General features: G+C 40.8%; 1 non-coding gene across 1 annotated transcript; it reads right to left on the bottom strand.

Moving 5' to 3' along the window:
- Positions 1 to 107, bottom strand: LOC131232004 (small nucleolar RNA R71). The gene has a single exon (XR_009164613.1). It is a non-coding gene; the product is annotated as a small nucleolar RNA R71 (small nucleolar RNA).
- Between the last annotated feature and the right edge of the window lie 8,729 nt (positions 108 to 8,836).

The raw sequence follows: 8,836 nt of genomic DNA, 5'->3' as shown, positions 1-8,836 counted from the left end.
ACCCTTAGAAAAGCAATCATGAACTTCACCCAAAAGGATGATGAAATATTTTACCAATATTGGGAAAGGTTCAAGGATTTGGTCAGTTCATGCCCACAACACGGCTTTGAAATGTGGCGCATTACAAATTTTTTCTATGATGGACTGACATCTTCCATGCACCAAATGGTCGAGACAATGTGTAATGGAGAATTCATTAATAAAAATGTCAACGAGGTATGGGATTACCTCGATAGTCTTGTTGAAAAAACACAATCATGGGATTATTACCCAAAATCGAACACCATGTCTAGGCCAACTCAATATAAGGAGAAAGGTGGATTGTATCTCTTAAAAGAAGAGGATGATCTCAAGTATAAAGTGACTATGCTCATAAGGAAAGTTGAGCCATGGAAGGAAAGAAGGATAAGGTTAATGAAAGTGTTTGCGATATATGTGATTGCAACATTCATATAACTGAAAATTGTCCTACGATACCCGCCTTTCAAGAAGTGTAGAATGAACAATCCAATGCCGTAAATAATTATCAAAGACCTTTCAATGGACCGACCTCTAATATGTACGATCCTGGTTGGAAAAATCATCCAAACTTTAGTTGGAGAAATGGACAAACTGCTACCCCTCAAAGTTTCTTCAATCAAAATCCAAATCAGGGGAAACCTCAAGAAGAACCGGTTCAAAATTCCATGCAAGAGCTGACCCAGGCAATGCAAGATTTTATGCAAAAGATGGATTCACGTATGACGGTTATAGAAAAGGGGATGCTTCCTGCACAACCGCTCCCTAATCCTAGACCGCATTACGAGATAAGTAATCCCAGCTCTTCAAATCAAATGGAGCACGCTAAATCCATCACCACTCTTAGGAGTGGGAAGATCATTGACAAAACCCTTCCGGTTAGGCCTGAAAAGTCTCAAGAACAAGAAGAGGACAACAATGATGGATCTAGTGAGGCCCCACAAAAATTAGAACCGGAATTTTTAGAAAAGCTAGTTGCTCCATTTTCCCAACGGTTGGTCGCACCAAAACCTCTCTCTAACTCTCAGGATATCTTAGAGGTGATGAAACAAGTGAAAGTCAACATTCCTCTACTTGATGTCATAAAACAGATACCTTCATATGCCAAATTCCTAAAAGAATTATGCATGACCAAACGACGGTAGAGTATTCAAAAGAAGATCTTCTTAACCGAGAAAGTGAGTGTCATCCTAAAGCAAGATGTTCCACAGAAATTCAGAGATCCCGGTAGCCCAACCATATCATGTGTAATCGGGGACCACCGAATTGATCATGAACTTCTTGACTTAGGAGCGAGCGTTAATCCGATTCCCTACTCGGTATACAGACAGGTTTGGGGGAATTAAAACCCACCCTAACCACACTACAACTTGCCGATCGCTCTGTTCGTGTACCAAGAGGGATAATTGAGGATGTGTTGGTCTAAGTTGATCGATTTTACTACCCTGTGGATTTTATCATCCTGGACATCGAACCCATCAATAATATGAACACTCAGATTCTTGTCATTCTTGGTCGCCCATTCCTTGCCACTTCAAATGCAATTATCAATTGCAGGAATGATGTCATGACTATGTCTTTTGGGAATATGACATTGGAGTCAAACATATTTTTCAATAACAGCAGAAACTTAGAGGATGATGACGATTTCCATGACATTAACATGATTGACTCTTTCGTGGAAGATACGGCACCTCTGACCTTATCCTCAAACCCTCTAGAGACGTGCCTGGCCTACTTCCATGATTTTGATGATAACATGATTAGGGAGAAGTGTGCCTTGCTTGATATTGCACCGATACTTGTTAACCGGTGGAGGCCATAATTTGAAGAGTTGCCCCAAACTGATGTAGTGCTTCTACCATCTAACCTCAAGCCGCCGAAGCTTGACCTAAAACCTTTGCTCTCTGATTTAAAATATGTCTATTTAGGTCAAGATGAGACATACCCGGTGGTGATCTCTGCCCACCTGGAGAAAGAATAGGAGAGTATGCTTATATCTACTCTCATTGAGCATAAGGGAGCCCTTGGATGGACGATAGCGGACCTCAAGGGAATCAACCCCTCGATTTGTACTCACCGCATTTATCTTGAGGATAATACGAAGACCACTCAACAATCACAATGTAGACTAAATCCAAACATGAGGGAAGTGGTTAAGGCCGAGGTTCTTAAACTATTAGATGTGGGTATCATATACCCCATATCCGATAGTCAATGGGTGAGTCCAACTCAGGTGGTTCCTAAGAAGTCTGGGATCACCATCATAGCTAATGCCAATAATGAACTCGTGCCAACTAGAGTTACTACTTGTTGGAGAATGTGCATTGACTACAGGAAGCTGAATACCGTCACGAGGAAGGACCACTTTCCTTTGCCCTTCATTGATTAAATTTTGGAAAGGCTAGCTGGTCATTCCTATTACTATTTCCTTAACGGGTATTCGGGCTACAATCAGATTGAAATCGCCCCTGAGGACCAGGAAAAGACCACATTTACATGTCCCTACGGCACCTTTGCCTACAGAAGGATGCCATTTGGATTATTTAATACCCCAGCTACCTTTCAGCGATGTATGATGAGTATCTTTTCTGACATGGTGGCAAAATATCTAGAGGTCTTCATGGACGATTTCTCTATTTTTGGTTCATCTTTTAGCAAGTGCTTAGAAAGTCTTAAATATGTGCTGAAAAGATGTGAAGAGAAGAACTTGGTACTTAATTGGGAGAAGTGTCATTTCATGGTTCATAAGGGAATTGTCCTTGGACATATTATCTCGTCCAAAGGAATCGAGGTGGATAAGGCAAAAATTGATCTTATTTCTAACCTACCCCCACCCAAGAACATACGGGACGTGCGATCCTTCTTAGGACACGCTGGGTTTTACAGAAGATTCATAAAGGACTTTAGCCTCATCTCTCGTCCTTTATGTAATCTACTTTAAAAGGATGCACCATACGAGTGGACTGAGCCATGTCAGGAAGCTTTCACTAAGCTTAAGGGCATGTTGACTAGTGCACCCATCATACAACCACCCGACTGGAGCCTTCCTTTTGAGCTTATGTGCGACGCTTCTGATTGTGCTCTTAGAGCGGTTCTAGGTTAGAGAAAAGATAAGAGGCCTTACGTCATTCATTATGCGAGTAGGACTCTAAATCCTGCCCAAGTGAACTACTCAACTACGGAAAAGGAACTCTTAGCCATAGTGTTCGCCTTGGACAAATTTAGGTCCTACCTGATCGGATCCAAGATCATTATCTACACAGATCATGCGACACTTAAGTATCTTCTTTCTAAGAATGATTCTAAGCCCCGCCTAATAAGATGGATCCTTCTACTCCAAGAATTTGATTTGAAAATTAAAGATAAAAATGGAGTAGAGAACGTAGTGGCCGATCACCTTTCTCGCCTTAATACCTCTGATTCCCTTGAGGTAACCCATATCAATGATATGCTCCCTGATAAACAACTGTTCAGAGTCTCCCATTCACCTTAGTTTGCTGATATCACTAATTATCTTGCCACAGGTTCCATACCGACACATTAGACTGCACAAGATAAGAAGAAATTCTTTACCGAGGTGCGTAACCTTTTCTGAGACGATCCATATTTATTTAAATATTACCCAGACCAGATCCTAAGGAGATGTGTGCCAGACGATGAGCATCAGAGTGTCATCTCCTTCTGTCACTCACAGGCCTGTGGTGGTCACTTTTCTGGAAAAAAGACCACGACTAAGATTTTACAGTGTGGCTTTATTGGCCCACTATGTTCAGGGACGCTCATAAGTTTTGTAAGACTTGTGAGCATTGTCAGAAATTGGGAGCATTGTCCCGTCGAAATATGATGCCTTTGAATCTCATCCCTATTATAGAAGCATTTAATTGCTGAGGCATTGATTTCATGGGACCATTCTCCCAATCTTTTGAAAATCTATATATTTTGCTCGCTGTAGACTATGTCACAAATGGGTTGAAGTGATTCCGTGTCGGAATAATGACCATCGCATGGTCATTAAATTCCTAAAAGGGAACATCCTTTCCCGATTCGGAACGCCTCGAGCTATCATTAGTGATGGGGGCTCACACTTTTGTAATAGGTCATTCGAGAGTTTAATGAAGAAATATGATATCTCTTATAAGGTGAGCACCCCATATCACCCACAGATAAGTGGGCAAGTTGAGATTTCCAATAGGGAGATCAAGCACATTTTGGAGAAAATGGTTAACCCTGACCATAAGGATTGGTCAATCCGATTGACTGATGCCTTATGGGCTTACCGTACTGCATTTAAAACCCCTATTGGAATGTCTCCCTTTAGACTTGTCTATGGGAAGGCTTGCTACTTGCCTGTGGAGTTGGAACATAGAGCCTACTGGGCAATAAAAAATTGAATTTCAATCTGGACAACGCTAGCTCGCTACGCAAACTTCAGTTGAATGAACTCGAAGAAATTCGGAACGATGCATACGAGAACTCGAGAATTTATAAGGACAATGAAGGCGTTTCTTGACCAACGTATTCTACGAAAATTATTCACACCTGGTCAGAAAGTCCTTTTATATAATTCTCGATTACATCTCTTTCCAGGTAAGCTTCGATCTCGTTGGACTGGCCCTTACATTGTGGTCACTGTGTATCCTCATAGGGCCGTTGAGATAAGAGATCCTGACAATGACAATGAGCTTAAAGTAAATGGACATCGCTTAAAGCTATTTGTCGAGAAAGTTGATTCAGAGGACATGTCCATACCTCTGACTGATCCTGTTAACTAGGATTGATCTTCTAGTCTGATGGAGGTATAGGTAGGTTTCCTATTTTCATAGGACTAGGGTAGTTTGTTTTATACTGCTTTAGGATAGATGTTAAACTTAGCGCTCCTGGGAGGCAACCCGGCTTTTCATTCTATTTCATTTTCCTAGTTAGTTAGTTTAATGTTTGTGGGTAACATTGCTGCAAACCCTCACGAGACAACAACTCGTCCACTAGGGGCAACCTAGGGGTTTAAAGGCTTGTTGCATACGCTAAATGCAATTGAGAGTACCTGTGAAAGTAGGTAGGATCTTCTTTTTGTGATTTTATTTTTGTTATTTTGTTTTTGTTGATTTTTCTCTTGTGCTAACTCGCTTTTACATTGATATTTTTGAGAAAGCCTCTTGATTCTCTGTTCAGGTACTATCTTTCCATCACTCCTTTTTTATTTTCGTTGTCCCATGTGCATTGCATGATTATTTCTTCTACATTGAGGACAATGTAGATTTTAAGTTGGGAGTGGGAGATTAGGCTACCTAATCAGTATTTTTATGGTCTTGAGCAAAAATTGTGAAAATTTTTAAATTTTTTTGGAATTTCGTATGAATTTGAAGTGATTTTGACGGCCATCTTGGATTTAGAATTACAAGATAAGTGATGTTGGAAATTCATGACTCTTGGATTCAGCTATTTGTTAGATTTCACAGTTAAGTTCGAACTATTAATGCATGGTTAGAGGTTTTAAATATTGATTGAGTCATGATTTCACAAAACACATCTCGCTTGCACATTAAGGGTTCAGTTCGATATTGAAGGATTAACTTGGTAATCACTAAACATGAAAGGAACCAACCTGAAAAAATTGAATGGATTGGGCAAACAGTCTTTACCATAGGTGTGCTCCCTATAAGTGGGGATTCAATTCTCCATGGATGATATTTGAAAAAGAGTTGGGTGTACAGTCTTTACCATAAGTTTGCTCCCTATAGGTGAGGATTTGATTCCCCTTCTTGGCGTTACTTTTAATGAAAAAAATCAAAAATTAAAACAAAGAAAAGATGATGTGTGAGGCAAATTTTGGTTATCATGAATTCTCTTGTTGGCTACCAATGATATCCTGAAATAGAGAAGTGAGTTTCATGTTGCTAAGTCGAGATTATACTATACACCCATGAAACTAAATGTTTAGAATTATTCTAATTGATGGATTAATACTTTGAACTTGATTATGACGTTTACCGTGTGCTTGAATCTAGGAGAAAGTTATGCCTAACATTCATGAACCTTGGAATTCTGAAATTTGGATAGTTTTTCAAAAATCACTCGAGAAATTCTCCAATGATTCTCAACTTAATTTTCGCATATTTTGCTCAGGACTAGCAAACTACTGGTTGGGGGTTATGATGAGGGTCAAATATTGCATATTAGACCCCATTTATTGCCTGATTTTATGTACATGATAACGCCTAATGTCGTAATTTAATCGTGTTTTTGTTGCAGGATGTAATAAGGAGCGTTGATTGAAAAAGAGTATCAAAAGCATGGATTTGATGCTCCGAAATCACCAGAGCAAGGGACGGACTCCAGAGGACCAATATTGAAGAATTTACATGCCAGGAATCCGAGGAAATCAAGCCCTTCACATTAAAGAGGCCCGAAACTGGTGAAGAATGTAAGATCACAGGGTTCCCGCCATCCGATTGGCTCGAAAATGTCATACATGGCTGGGGACCATAAATAAACCGTAAATATTAAATTTCAACCGTTGGATATCTCTAGAAGTGGGCCAATGGACAGATCAGCCCATTAGTCTCCAATTTTAGGCCCACCTACAATATGGATATGCTTCAAAATTGGACTTGATGGTTTAAATAAGATGAGAAATAGGATGGATAGATTGGATTTCTGACGAACATCACAGTGGATTCCATATGTACAGCGTGTGTACATAGTGTACACACGCCTGCCGAGCACCGGACCGAGTAAGGCGAGTCATCACGTCAATTGGAATCAGCAGTCGGCCACGACAATTGGGATCGATTGATAATCAAAATCCGCAAATCGGTCATGTCAATCGAAATGGCAATCGGCCACGACAATCGGAATCGGCAGAATTGGCCTTGATGATTGGCCAAATAAGGCTTAAGGGAAGGTCACAATGTGGACATTAAACCATCATTGCCCATCAATGTGGCCATTTAACCAACATTACACCTAAGAAGTGGCCCACGTAGAGCCAAACATGTAGTGGGTCCATGGCCTCACACATCAAGTGGGCCACATCACATGGGCGGGAAATACATCTCAATGGGCTGCCTCATATGGGGCATAAACACATCACATCAGGCCTTGCCCCTGGGCCTCGAATACATCACAATGAGTCTTACCAAATGAGTCAAAAATATATCACAATGGGTTTACCAAATGAGCCGGAAATATATCATAATGGGCCTTACCAAATGGGCTGCAAATAATCACAATGGGCCTCTCACATAGGCCCCATATACATGACAATGGGCCGCACCTCATGGGCCTCATAAACGTCAAGTAAGCCGCATCAATGAGACGCACCAATGGGCCTCGAATACAAAACAGGTGGGCCCCATCACATAGGCCCAACATACATGACAATGGGCCGCACCTCATGGGCCTCATAAACGTCAAGTGAGCCGCATCAATGAGCCACACCAATGGGCCTCGAATACAAAACAGGTGGGCCCCATCACATAGGCTGGGTATACTTCATATTAGGCCTCAAACACAGGCCACAATTACATCAAGGTGGGCCCACCGTTCTAGGTGAACTATCTACACCATACATCTATTTTTAGAGATCATTTTAGATCATTACCCAAAAATGAACCATATCAAAGATCATATGGACCACACTCCAAATAGTGGCGGGGATGATGATTGGAAGATCATCTGGACTATACCACAAATAATAGTGGAGATAATGACTTTTATCGTTTAAAATTTTACGGGCCCCCGTTCGTTATTTTCTGTCCAATCTGATCATAAGGTCACATAGACCTGAATTAGAGGAAAACAAATTTCATATTGATCTTGAACTTCTAAGAAACTAAAGAGGTTTCAATGGTAGACATTCAATCTTCCACTGTTTATGCAGTGTGGTCCACTTGATAGATGGACAGTGTGGATCACAATTGCATCACGGTTGGACTCACATGGCACCGTCCAGATGGATGGTGCTGACATGCAGCACATACTTTGAAGGTGGGTCCCACAAAATTTGTTGACGTCAATGGCAACAACAGTTGCTGTCTGGGACCCAAAACGATGGACGATATAGATATACAATACATATATCTAGTGGGCCCCACCATTCAACCCATCTAAACGGCAGGGACAAAACATATATATATTGTGAAGGGGACCCCACATATGCACGTTTGGGGTATAACACATGTCCCAGGTGGGACCCACACTAGTTGACATAAATACAGTAGCTATACATAGTTGGTGTGGGACGCACCAGCCAATCCGTTGTAAGAAGGTGGGTCTCACATGGGGCCCACCATATATACATCTGGTATAAATATATATATTCTAATATTATATTATTATTATTGTTATTATTATTTTAAACTCAACATCCAGCATCCAGATGAATAGACGGCTGGGTGAAATGCATACGTAAAGTGACCCACCATCCAAGCAATGGACGGTGTGGATCCCTAAGGTGGGTCCTATGTGGGTCCCATCACATACATATACATATCTCATATATATATATATATATATATATATATATATATATCAAATACATATCTCATATATATTATATTATTTATTTTTTATTTTTTGAAAATCTCCAGCGTCCAGGCCCTGGACGGCCTGGATGTAAAACACATAAATCATAGGTCCCCACCGTCCAGACCACTGGACGGTGTGGATATGCATGACATGTGGGCCCCACCCGGATGAACGGTGTGGAATATATAATACATACTTCATGCAGGGCACACAGCATTTGCTGACGTCATGACAGTAGGAATTAGCTACTGTAAGGTGGATGGACGGTTTAAATTATAACACATACCTC

This window comes from Magnolia sinica, chromosome 17 (assembly GCF_029962835.1).
Source record: "Magnolia sinica isolate HGM2019 chromosome 17, MsV1, whole genome shotgun sequence".
NCBI classification, from domain to species: Eukaryota; Viridiplantae; Streptophyta; class Magnoliopsida; order Magnoliales; family Magnoliaceae; genus Magnolia; species Magnolia sinica.
Note: the sequence above shows the minus strand (reverse complement) of the source record. Positions and strands in the feature narration are given on the sequence as shown.